Source organism: Chamaea fasciata, unplaced genomic scaffold (genome assembly GCF_029207755.1).
Source record: "Chamaea fasciata isolate MVZ Bird 193981 ecotype frontalis unplaced genomic scaffold, bChaFas1.0.hap1 SCAF_15, whole genome shotgun sequence".
Taxonomy (NCBI): domain Eukaryota; kingdom Metazoa; phylum Chordata; class Aves; order Passeriformes; family Sylviidae; genus Chamaea; species Chamaea fasciata.
Genome location: NW_027094100.1, coordinates 11343058 through 11356845, shown reverse-complemented (window position 1 = coordinate 11356845; position 13788 = coordinate 11343058). Strand labels below are relative to the sequence as shown.

At 41.5% G+C, this 13788-nt stretch overlaps 1 protein-coding gene across 1 annotated transcript in view; it reads right to left on the bottom strand.

Annotated features, from left to right (window-relative positions):
* SGCD (sarcoglycan delta) overlaps positions 1-11439 on the bottom strand; it is a 269247-nt gene extending 257808 nt beyond the window's left edge. The window contains exon 1 of the mRNA XM_066197273.1: positions 11392-11439. The gene's annotated coding sequence lies outside the window, so the exon portion shown is untranslated. The remainder of the gene's footprint in view (positions 1-11391) is intronic.
* Between the last annotated feature and the right edge of the window lie 2349 nt (positions 11440-13788).

The following is a 13788-nucleotide window of genomic DNA, read 5'->3' as shown; positions in this document are numbered from 1 at the left end:
ACAATCAATTACTGATCACCTAACTGCCTCTGTGTGCATATCTATTGCTCTTCTGTTATTGCAGATTAAACATGATTATGACCCAAGAAAGCAAAAACGCTATAAAATTCCACTTCTGATTTGTTCAGTACCAGATTTTATTTATGCTATTACTTAGGGTGGTAGACTTTTATTTTTTTTTAAACCTACACAAAGCATTGTAGCAGTTAAGGTGGCAAAAAATAATTAAATCTTGCAACACCAAAATTTGATCAATGCGTTCTGACACTGCTTCGTTCTAAATCATTCTTAATATGCTGAGATCTGAATGCATGTTGACACATCAAGATACCATTGTGTGAGAGTTGACATGCATTGAAAGAAATCTCCCTATACGTAACCCTGGTTTTAATATGTTGTAGCAGATCATGACATAAGAAGCTTGTCATGCCCAGATTTTTTGTTTGAGTGCTGCTTTTTATTTCATCTGAGGTGGGGGATCATCAATATGCAATGTTTTCAAAGAGGCATTACAAAGGATCAGCGAGAAAATTACTGGCTTTAAACACACAATAACAATGCTTTCCTAATTAGCATGCATAAATAAGAGGCACAAAAAGCCCGTGACAGACATTGAGAGAAAAGATGTGCCAGGACATCCACGTTCTTTAGTTTTAGTTCATCACGGATAGGTTGATAAAACGCTGAAGAAAAAGCCTACTTTAAATTTCTGTTCAAAATCATTAGCTGAATTAGAAGAAGTAGTGTATTTGTACATAAATTGGTGTCATCAGGTACATCTCAGCCAACCTGCTGAAATTTACACTGCCCACTCAGAAAAGATGAGCTAATTGGTTTACATTTGGGACCAAAGATTGAACAGAGTAAGAGTAAGCCTAACTTCTTATTCCCTCTTCAAAGGACCTGAAACCATACATCACATGCACGTGTGTCTGGCAGCAGGCTAAAGAACAGCCATCCTGGGGTAACATGTAAAACAGAGATTTGCACAAATATGTGCAGCTAACCCTAGAAACAGACAGGATGTGTAAGTACATGCTACGGACACTGCACTGAGAACAAAAGGTGCACAACTCTTACTACTTAAAAAAATCCAGTGTATTCTTGGAAACAACACGTTTCATAGTAAATACTCCAATACTTTTTGAAGCCCAAATGATATCCAGCAGTGTTTAAAGTCCCATTACTCCCTATCCCAAGGAATTCAAGTACAGCTCAACCAAAGGTGGAAGAAAAGTCATTTCTCTTCAGAAAAAAAAAAGAAAAAAAAGGGAAAAGAGAGCTGAGCAAGCTTCCCCTTTTGAAGGAAGTGTAAGAGTGAAGAGAAGGCAGCAATGGGGTCTTGGGCAGCCTGATCAGCAGGCAGGCACCAGCTCCAGCCAGGAAAGGAGCAGAGCTCTCCTGGAGCCACAGCAGCCTGGCTTGGCTCTGCAGGAATATTCCACTCTTTACCTTCTCCAGCACTGAACCTTGCATGTTAATCCCTAGAATCCTCCTTATTTAATAAATGCATTAAATCTATTGATTTTCAGTGACTATGAAAGGTCAAGTCAAAACAAAGCAGGAACATTTTGCAATGCACGGGGCAGTAAAGAGGAAAAAATTCCTGATGAGAATAAGTGGTTACTGTGCAGATTGAAGAGAAACTTCAGCCAGTCAAATTCACATCTAGTTACATGGATGTAGGCAGAGAGTAATTCCACTTGGGCCAAAACTTCAAGCAGTTCTCTCTGTGGTCTTATTTGTGAGCCTTTATTTGCATGCTCAGGAGACAAATTTTAATCTCAAAACCTCAGACATTATTAGTATTTGTTTAAAGGCCAGGAAAGGCTGCTCTAATCTTTCACTGTGACCTCCTGTTCAATACAGATGAGAAGATGGAAGCCAAAAGCTTTGCCACCCATCTCACAGGGGAGGAGGGATGAAAAGTGATCCCCTGCCATACTCAGGGTATCCCAGGTCAAAACAGGCAATGGCAGGGAAATGAGAATCAAGTATGTGCCTAAGTTTTAATATCTGTGATATGAAATCTTCCATACAAGCTAATTTATAGAACAGTCACATTTTCTTTTCCCAAACTTTCTCATTCCACCCAAACCTACCCACAATGAAAAATGATGCTATGATTAGGGGCATTCTTAATTACTTTCCAGCAATAAAATTTTATGAACCAAATTTTTATCCTAGCCTGTGTATTTTCTTATTTATTTTTATATATTCATAAATATGCAAAGCCATTAAGATGATTATTAATTGCAGCAGAATGCAATTAAGTGGCTTTCCACAATAGCAGTCTTTGAAACTGCAATGTGTATTCACTGTTTTTCCAGCACCTGGCTTCAATTATTTAGCTCTTTGAGGATCTCTGTTATCATGATATAATGAATGTTCTACTTAAATAGCATCGCTACCTGAAAGAAAGTACACTGATCTATTACTACATTAAGCTCAGCCGTGTAGTGAGTTGTGTCATATAATGAAACCTTCACAAAACTGATTACCTGCAGAGACTCACAATGTAAGCAAGTCATTCTCTTTTTGGCCACAAAGTAGTCATATTTTCCTTCCCCCAAATAATTCCTCTTTAATCTTTTCACAGATTTTTGCACCAGTGCTACCTAATTTCCAAACTAATACTTTAAAAGGTGCTGATCCAACTCTCCTATGCATGCTGGATGAAAAAGGGTGTGCCTGCAGCAGGGAGAGACCATTTATGAAATTATGGACACTGCACACTATAAAACACCCAAAATCTCGTTAGCAGACTGCCTTTTCAGGAGTTACTCCTCCAGAAAGGAAAACTCTTTCTGAAGGTCAGCAGCCTGACCTCACTGATGTTTACAGCACTGACTTCACCAGCAGTCACTTAGAGGATGCTTTCAGCATCTCGCTTCAGTAAGTGGTGGCAGCCTTCACAAAAGGCAGGATATTGTTACAGCTTGCAAGAACTGACATTAACTTTTAGCCTAAGTGGTAAATTTTACCTCCAAAATGATCATTTGCTTTTGAAAGCACACGCTTAAATCATTTTAGCTTCACCTGACCTTACCCCCATTCCCCGCTCCTCTCTGCCACACCGTCCCCTTACACCCCCATTACAACAACTGAAATGCCCATTTTGGAACATTTTGCCCAATTGTATTGCTGTCCTCTTTATTCAACTTGCTAATGGAGAGGCAAAACTCCTGAGGTGATGAGGAAAGGAAAAGCACAGTTCCAGAGAAGCACAGAGGCTGCAAAAGTGAGCATTGAGCAAGGCAACACACGGAGGGGGATGGCTCCCAGGAGGGGATGCAAGGAAGGCAATTGCCAGCTCTGCATAAAGCCAGCAGCAGCAAGGCACAGGCATTTAGCCTGCACCATTCCCACAACGTGACTGCGTGGGAGACATGAAATGTGGCTCCTAGAAATGTCCTCAAGTCTCTCTTGGGATCTGGCAGAGTTTTATTGGCTTCTGCTCCGGTAACAGTAAAGCCAGCTGAAGGCACACCTGGGCGCTGGGGGAGCATTGGACTTCAAAAATTTACAGCATCAGGGGTGGTGCTGCTCCCTGCATGCAAAACACAGCTTGTATTTCCTACAAAAATTCTCAGACATTTTTCAGCCTCAGCTGCGTAAAAAGCCCTTCTAAGCAGCTCACCTACCACTGGTTTTCCCTCTGTGAAAAACTGAGATGTTCCTAAAATAGCATCATGTTCTACTGCAGTGCTATGCAACTTTGATCCTATAATCCCCTCCAAGAGGGGGGACCCTGGCACTGCAGCCCTCTGACAGCACAGGAGCCACCCACGGAGCTGCAATTTCAGCAGAAAGGATCTAAGGAGGTGGTTTGGGGAGCCCTGCACATGCATGGCAGGAGAGGGGACATGTGGTGGTTCCCTCTAAATTGAGATGTAAATATGTTTTTTTCCTTGTTGTTCAGTCAAAATATACTGATATAGACCCACTACTTGACCTCAGATTATAATTTTAGGGCTGTATCGAAAAAACATCACATTCCAGTCAACCTCTTTCTTACTAATGCTCCTTGCATTATTCAAGAAGAAATAAAAAATTAAACAAGAAGAAAACCTTAAAGAAATAAAAAAAATTTGAAAAGAATAATAGAAAGAAATTAATAGTCCCATCTGCTTGCCCTGTTTACTCATTTGCTTCTTGTTTGCGACAAATATCTGTTCCACAGAAATCAGCCTTTAGAAGGGGGAAAAGGTATCCCAGTCATTATTGTATCAGGGTGGAGATCATCCAGCCAAAATGCATGACATGAATAAATGCAGTGATTGCTTAAAAGGAGACAAGTGAATTAACAGACAGCATTCTTACTGCAACAACTCTTTTCTGCTGCGTAATACAAGATACCAAATTTACTTTCCAACTTGATTTATAACTTCAGAACTAATGCAGCAATTAACTACAAATTGACAAGTATGTTTTACTAGCAGCCAAGATTTTAATTTAAAAAAAAAAAAGTAAACTTAACACAAAGTTCTCAAAGTACTCTGGGAAATAAGGATCTAGTAAGAGGTTAATATTGTCAAATTTTTTTGCATTGACATATGAAAATTTAACACATTAGGAAAGAACTAAGCTGAAACTGAATGCTTTAATCAAACCTTGGTGACATCATTTTTCCTGAAACAATATGGAAAATCAGAGAGATTAAAGCTGAGATCCATTAGCAAAATGGCAAGTGAATACAAACATAATTTCTGCAATTTCTGCTGATTCAATTTTGAAAACCTACAAGATTAAAACTAAGGCCTATTTATAAAATGGCAAGTGAGAACAAAGTTACTACTCTTCAAATCACAGAACCTTTATATGAAAATAATCAATGAGAAATCTCATTAAAGCTGCTTTTCACATTCATCAGATTATTTGGTAAAGATGCTAACAAAATTAAAGCCCTCCTGGTACGATAATAGGAAACAAATATAAAATTATCCAGATGACAAAAAAAACACACATTCCAAGATACCAATCAAAACCCAGAATCAAACTTGTAATGCAATTCGACAAAGTATTATTAAATTAGGCCCAACTGTGGAAAAAGAGACTCTGTCCCTAGTGCTGGCTGTTCCATACCCTGGCAGGCCGGGATGCTGCTGGGAAATCAGCCAGGCTGATTACTGTTATAAGAAATCTTTTATTTGGCTCTTCAAACAGCTGATGTCAGCTCCTTCCACTCTCAAAAGCACCCATGTCAGACTACAAATAAGAGAACAAACTGAAGGATTACAAGTAGGAATTAAGGAGAAACAAACATATTAGCCTAGCAGGAGTCCACACAAATTTTTCAGTAGGGCAGTGAAGTATGTAAGGTGATACAGAGCAAGGGAAAGATGGGGACCTTCCTTTGGAATCATCAGCACGGGGGGGGAATGGGCCATGGAAGCCTCAGATTCAGCTTCTCCCCCTGCCCACCAGGCACAGCCAGCAGTGCAATGAACCCTGATCCAGACCCCAAACCCTCACATAACTCCTGCTTCCCCTTTGTCTTGCTGCAGAGCAAAAACCCAAATATACAGCAGCGGGGAGCCTTAACAGCAGGGTATAAATCACCTGGAAACATACACCACGCAACAGCCAGGGCAAAAATGTGATCCTGACTACTCAGCAAGCAAAGGAAAGCAGCTGCTTCAGGCCCCTGAGCAGCAATCAGACCCCCAGTGGTGGAGCCCAAAGCTTACAGCAATGCCTGAGCAGCCTTCCTGATGCCCAGAGATCCTCCTGCTGGCCTCAGACCACAGCAGAAATTTGCTACGAGAGCATACCCTGCGTTTATAAAGTGTCTGATAATTCCACCGCTCCCTGCCCTCCAGCCTCAGATTGCGGATTTTATTTTTCTCTGATTCTAATAGCACCGAATTAAGACACAGGTTCTGGCTGGCAGCCTTGAGTGACCTTTTTAAAGGCCTGAAATAGATTTAAACTCAAAGTCCCTGGCAAAGGAAGCCTGGCAGGCTGTTTTTACATGGCCAAACAGGGCTCAGTCGCAGCAACACCCCCACAGACCAGATAGGATGAAAAGGGCAAGTCTCTCAAAATATGGCTCTGACTTTGAAATTCAGATGACAGGGCTTCTGTACCGAGAGTATTTGACAGTTCTGTAACACAGCAGCTCTGGTCACCCCTCGAAAAAAAACGAATCAAAGTTTCCATAAAGACAAGCTTTTCCAATTCTGCCTTCATAAATTTGCTGAAGGGGGTCCATGGGCTCCAGAGCCTTTAGAGGAAGCAGACAGATTGAGGCGTACACGTCAACTCCTGCAGCCCAGAGCCACCAATGTGAGTTTTCTCCTCCTTTTTTTTTATGTTTAAAGTGCATAATTAAATAGAATGCATCAAATCCAGCCATGAAGCATATAGAACTCAGGACATATAGCTGAGCACAAAATAACTAGGTTTAAAAAAGTCAGCCTCTCAGTTAAATAACGTAACTGGATTAGGCAACTTTATTTCAAGTCCAGAGGAGGGAGGGTTGATATGATGATTTAAATATTATTACCCAAGTTAAACTTAGAAACCCTGCAGCATGCAGCAGAGATGAGCAGAGACCAGCACGGGTGTCACAAGGCAGTTCTGTGACTGTCAGACCCCACATGGCGCCTCTGCACCTCTGCTCCATCACTGCTCCACCTCTGCTCCACTGCTGCAAATTCACAGTCATTTAAGGACATTAAATATTCAGGGGAACATAAAACATCCAAGTGAATCACAACCCTATGCAGAACACCCCCAGGGATTTCTCATCTCCTGACTGTCTGTTTAAGCCACGGAGGAAGATGAAGAAGGCCAACAAAAAGGCTGAGGAAGGCGTAGGCAGCCGTTTACCTCAAACCTGATACCTTCGCTTTTACTCTGCAATCTTCCACTTTACCAACCCAAAATGAGAGACAGGGAAGCCCAAAAGCAAACCTGCAAGGGAACCACTTAAAAACCATCACACACCAATAATGGAATGAATTTAATTCCACGCCAGGAAGAGATGAAAAAGGGCAAATATAATGGGAACCTACGGTTTCACACCAGCTTGTGAAATGCCCAGCTGTGTCAGAGAGAGAGGACTGTGCAGCTGTGTGGGGTATTTACTGCCACTGTGACACCTGAATAAAACCCCATCACATACAGGATCACACTGGTTTGCTTATCTTTTAATTTACTGTGTTTTTAAATCACCCCTAAATCACCATGTTATCACTTCAAAGCACAAACCTTAGCTCTTTTACACCTTACAGCAGCGCCACGTGCACACTGTACACATGCACCTGGTCCCCCTGGTCCCTCGTGGGCTTCCCATCATAAATAAGGTTATTAGAGCAGCTCAGGGCCACACTGTACCAGGCCCTGGCCAAACAAGTAGAATACCCTCTGTCCTGGGCAGCTCCCCACCTCATCATGAGCTCCTGTTCACATTTATCTCACTTTAACAAGGCAAAATCAGTTCCTATTCCTTTGTCTGCTGCAGCACCGAACATGACTTTGGTACTTAACAGCAGCTTTAACTCATTTTGTCTAATTTGAAATCTCAGATTTAAAAAAAAAAAAAAAAGTTTTTAAAAAATCTAAGTTTTCAAAAACTTTTCCTTTTAGAAAGTTTCAAAGTGAGTGAGATCCATTTAAAAAACAGAGACAAAAGGGCTAAAGGGCATGGACTGAAAAAAAAATTAATAAATAGAAGCTGTAAGAGAATCATATGACAAATGTAACTGAAGCCAGCACCACTGAATGAGTAAAAACCATCCAGCAAAAGAGATTGTGTAAGGGTAAAAATGAAGTGTGATAGTCCTGTCACCTTTGGGGCTTCAAGGGATGAGTAATGAAAAGCCCTGGATTAGAGCTCATAGAAAACAGGGCTGAAAGGGACCTCCAGAGGTTATCTAGTCCATCCTCATACCCCAAGGCAGGAGCAGCTCTGCAGGTATCATTCCTGACAGATGTTTTGCTAACATATTCCAAAAGACCTGCAATGATGGAGCTGCCACAGCCCCCATAAGCAATCTAATGGCATATTTCATCCTAGAAAATTTTTGTCACGAAAGTAAATCTCACTTGCTGCAATTGAAGTCCATCCTTTCTCACCTCATCCCCCATTGATAAGGATTGTTTTCCCTTCCCTGTGCAGCAGGAGAAAAAGGCAGGAATGTCGTGACAGACTCAACCACCGGGTTCTTATTTTTGCCACTGCCGCTCCCTCTACTCCATTTGCTTTGCAATCCTGATTTTTCGGATGGTATACTGAAAGTAACATGTGGTAACACGATAGAAATCTTAATCTGTCCTGTCTACAAATGGTTACTCTTGAACACAGGAGGGCATGCACGTGTTGGAGTCAGTCCAGAGGAGGCCATGAAGATGATGAAGATGCCCCTGGATCCCTGGAAGTGTCCAAGGCCAGGCTGGACAGGGCTTGGAGCAACCTGCGATAGTGGAATTTGTCCCTGTGCATGGCAAGGGAGTTGGAATAGGATGAGCTTTAAGGTCCCTTTCAGCCCAAACCATTTTCTGGCTCTGTGTGGATCCTCTCTTCTCTGTAAAGATGACAGAAGAATCATGATTCTCCCTACCATGACCATAGAGCTGGTAATTCTGTGAGGATATTGAGTCCAGCAACTCTCATCTCTCTGACCCTTTCCCCTTCAAGTCACAGCCTCTTGCCAGTGGACAGCACTAAAAAATGGGAAGGGGGGGAAACAATAAACAAAAGAGAGAAGCAGCTGTTGACCATGTTTTCAAGGGACAAGTCTCTAGGTAAACACAGGAAAAAAAGCCAAGTTCTCCAGTAAACTGAAAGCTGTTGGCTTGATGCAGATACTGCCTGGGAAATTACAATGGACTGTGTTATACAGGATCTCTAGTTTGACCTGCAATATTATGGCATTAAGTATGAGTCATGCAGGCTGTTGAGAGCAAGGAAGCAGGAGCTGGTGAAAGATATATTTTCTTAATAAACAAAAAATTATAAGCCAGTACTTTCTGGATATTTATACAAGACAGTAACACCACAGGAATGAAAGCTGTGGGGGTCTTTATATTTGCTTGGTGAGCTTTCTTTGTGCACTCAAATCCAAAGCTCCACACCTTCAGGCTGTTCTCCCCAAATACGTGGGCAAGCATCCTTTCGAGGATGAGAGCTCCGACTTTTGCTTTATCACACCACTCTGACAGATGAAGTATTTCTAAAAACCACTAAATATCTTGGAATTCATAACATCAGTACAAGCACTACCAACAGGAGACTTCCTAAGGGTATCTCTGACTCAAACAGTACTTTTTGTTGTTGTTGTTGTTTATTAATCCAATGACCTGCTCTGTTTCCTAATGCCAATTAAATATCCAAGAAAAGAGATGAAGGAGGGATGTAAAAGTTGTCACACTTCCCTTATGCCTTCCAGCCAAAAGCTTGTCCCCTTTTCTGAGCCTTTTATAGTCTAGGCAGGTCTCACCAGCATCACTAGCCAAGGGAGAGCTCTTGCCTAAGGAACTGTCTACCTAAACTCCTCAATTTATTAGAGCTCACAGACATCAGGGAGCAAAGAGGTGCAGTCAGCAAAGATAAGTTGCAGAAGAAAGAAAATAAAAACCATTCATTATACACACAAGACTTGACTGCAGAACTGAAAGTTATGCAAAACGAAGGGCCCTGATTAATCATTAATTATACCATGTATCTCTTAAAAGCCACATATTCACTTTACCAACTCAAAAGTCACAGCCAAGATGATGTGGTCACTCAATTCTACAGCTTCAAAGGACACAGTAACAAGTTTTCCCCCTTCTGGATCTCTTCCCTCCTCTGATCTCTTTAGGTACATTGACTTATTGCAATTAGGAACACAAGTTTAGCAGAATCGAAATTAATGGACCTACATAAAAGAAGTGCCTGGCTCTCTAAGCAATCCCAATGCAAACTCCTTAGTAAGGAAAAAAATTCCATTCAAAGTAATGGGAATACAAAACACTTTAGTCTTGGCCCTTTGGGATGGATTTTTAAAAGAAAGTTCCTTCTGTTTCATTACCGAAGCAAGTAGCCAGACTTTGCTAAGAAGTAACTCTACTTCCATGCTCACCAGGTGCTAAGCCCTTACAAAAAAGTCTAAAAGAAGGTGCGTTTAAATGTGCTGCCATACCTGTGGTGTTCAACGACTGATCTTGAGTCTTCTGGGGAAAAAAGGGGAGGAAGGAAACAAAAACCAAACTGGTCTTGTAGTCTCATTTCCTTGCTTCAAAGTGGACTTCTTTCACCCATGCAAAAATCAGACCTGCCCTACTGTTCCACTGTTCCAGCTAAGAAAAAGAGACCAAATGCCATTGCCATGAAGACATTTATGGGGGCTTGCATCCCACTCATCAAAATTTTAATTGGATATTGACATGCTCAAAATTGGATGTTGTTTTAAAAATAATTAAAAACCCCAAAACACAAGACTCCTGCCATGTTCTCTGAGCTCTTTCCAGTCAAGACTTGCCTTTGAGTGAAACATGTCTCTTAATTAACAACTAGTCTTTCGAAAATTAACGAAGGAAAGCAGTACTAAAGGCTATGGATGTTACAAAGAGAAACAAGAATAATGTTGTTAGCTTTTTGCTATGCTAGATGAGACATTACTGTGCCAGAGGCACAAGTAATGGAAATGTACTTTTATATAAATCTCCTTTCTTTGCTTGGATTATTTTAAATGACTCCACTACAGTGTATATTAACCTAGCCACCAACCTTCCTGCAGTCAGCTTTCTTTTTACAGTTTATTAGGAACACAACCACCCTGGAATCGCCATCACACTCTCCCTTTGTTTGTTAAACATACAGAATGTCCGTGCAAGAAACTGAACAAAAAACAAATTCTGGGAGCAAATCTTCTGTCCCTGTCACCATGTATTCAACCCTTTGCATCAGATGTGACGTTTCAGCAGCTCCCTTGGCCCTGGCCAGGGGTTACAATGGACAAGCACCTGAGAACTGCAGCTGTTTTCTTCCCCTCTCCTCCCTGAACTGACTTCCAAATGCCTTTTTTCAGAACCTGGAGCCCACAGTGTGACTGGCCAAGCCAAAACAGATCAGGGGTCAAGTCCGGAACACACTCAGTATTTCTCAAAAACACTTCTACTGTTCCTTCCTGATTTTACCTATTTGTTCCTACTCCATTCTGAAGCTGTGCCCAACACTGAACAAACACACAGTTACACTGCTACAGGGGTAAATATTGCATATCCTTTCTCATATTAAGGTTACATGTTGAGAGGCTTCACTCCCTCTGAAAAGTACAACTGTGTGAACACCCGACAATATTCAAGAGCTAAACATCTTATCACTTTCTCTTCCAGTATGTTGCATTCAACACTTTTCCTAATTTTCCTACCCTAGAGCACAGATAGCAGCATCCTACTTACTCTGTGAGGGTACAGGGGAAGTTCAGCATTTAGCAATGGTGAGAAAATTGGTTTAGATCCCTGAGGGAAGGTGCTATAGAAGTGCATTCAATTCAGTTGTAATTCAATCCAGTTTGCTGGAGCTGAAAGAAAACAAAACACTTTCAAAGTTAAAGGGAAAGCCAGCATTTATTTTCTTTTTATATGTGTGTGTACATATATAGGCACATACACATGTACATAAAAATAGTTTTATATAAACATATATTTATGTATGTTTGTATAATGTATTTAATTTTTGTGCGTTGGCATATATGCACACACATCTACACCTACAAAAACACACAAAGCCTTAAAATTTTAGGAAGTGAAATTTTTAAGGAGAGGACTAGAAGGATATGGTTATCTTAAGGCAAGTTCTGCCAGGCATACAGAAGCATACACTGTCTGGAAAAGAATAGTTAAAGGCATTTTCTTCTACCATCACCATTTTTTTTCCTCAGGATATGAACAAACAAAATCAAAGCAATTAAATCACCTTGAGTAAAAAAAAAACCAAAAAAAACCCAGTAATTGCGCTTAATCCTCTGAGTTGCTATAATGAATACACTTAATTTACTTTGACAAAGAGAAAATGTAATTTTTTTTCCTCCAAAGCTGACAAAGGTCAAATCCAAAGAAACCAAAGTAACTCCCACAAAGTACTTTCCTCAAAAGGGAGGGAAGAAATAGCCCATGGTGTGTAATTATCTGAAGGTAAACAACCAGGAAGGCCCATTGCAAAGTGCACCTGTGATTTATAATGCTGAAAGAGCTTCCAAAGGGGAGAGCCTGCAACAAGTGCTCTCCACATCTTTATCTGCATAAGGCAAATTGTAGGGTGGGGAGATGGGTTCTCCCATTTAAATTCTGCAGCATCCCTATTTCGTCCCTGGAAGTTCAGTTCACAGCATGGAAACTCTCCAGCCACACTAAACAAGGCAGAAGAACTGGTTCAGAGAGGCAAATTACATATCTGCTCCTCTCTGACCCTCCAGCACCTCGCAAAAAATTCGGTGGATGAAAGAGCCGCAGGCGCCGCTGCCAGCACATCTCCCTGAGCTCCTCAGCCTTGGCAGAATTACAGGGGCAACTTCACGCATGGATGAACTGTTCTGGAACAATCTTTCTAATGCAGCTGACACAAACAGGCTTTCCTCCAATACCAGGGAAGCGTGTCCCACACGTTGGTTTCTCTCGCATAGGATTCCTGCCGAGAGCTCAGCGACTTTTCTGGATGGGAGTTTCTGCCAAGAGTGGCGCAGGGGTCCGTTAAGTCCTGGGAAAACAAGAGTGGGTGGGGAGTATCCAGAACCAATTTCCAGGCCAGACTCTCTCAAGGGCACTCCTGTAGAGATGTGGGCACATAGTTGTGGGATACCGAAGAGCAGAGGAAGAAATACATGCATTTGTCTCTGGGAGAGATTGCTGAGCTAGGACCCTTCCAGAATTCTTGGTTTAGCATTTCAACACTCAGTGATGCACGTTTCCTCAGTGATAAAAATAAAGACAAGCATTTTCACCAATTTTTACATATGCCAACTGAACACATATTCCCTGGTTTCAGAGCGAAATGGTGTCAGTGTTCACACCCAGGAATTCAGGAAAGGACAGGGCAGATGTAAAGTAAAGGCAAAGGCTGCCAAAGGTCAATCTCTGAGATCAAAGGGAAAGGTGCCATGGGGAACAACTCTGCTCTATCCCTGAAACCTCAGCACTTTGCACTGAGATTTAAAGCCATATGTACTCAGCAGTACATACAGTGTTGACAAAGCTTTTATTTTTAAACAAATAAAGGCCAGAAAGTACAGATTTCCTTAACTCTCATGAGGCTTCAATTATGCAGTGCTGCATCTACCACATAAGCCTATTTCCAGAGCTTTAGCACTTGACATTTTGAGATAAAATGTCATGAATAGTATTTGTGTACCTCTCTCCATCTTTGCCCCTCCGCCCCTCCACTTCGACTTGAAATCTTTCAAGGCATCAGACCACTGCTTCAAACTATGCCTTTCCTTTTCTTTCTTCAAATTTAGGATCAAAGGCCAGAGAGACTTTAATGGTATCTTGCAAAGAGTTTGCTCTAACTCTCATTTCAAGAGCTTTTCTTCTCTAGTGTGCCCACTACTAAGCTAATCAATGATTTTTCTGCTCATTAAGTACTGCTGGTGGAATCATTCTTGCCTACCAGGAGACTCTCTGCTGCCTGTTTGCTTCTCCTGCCTTTCCTCTTTCCAGCCCAGGACCACAACAGCCTCTGAAAGAAATCAATGGACCCTGCTCTGGTCAGAGCATTTTGGCCTTTACATTGTGCCAAACCTAAGAGTTTCTCAACTGGAGACTCCAACTTTCAGCTTCCCGTGCTTTCACTGTGATCTC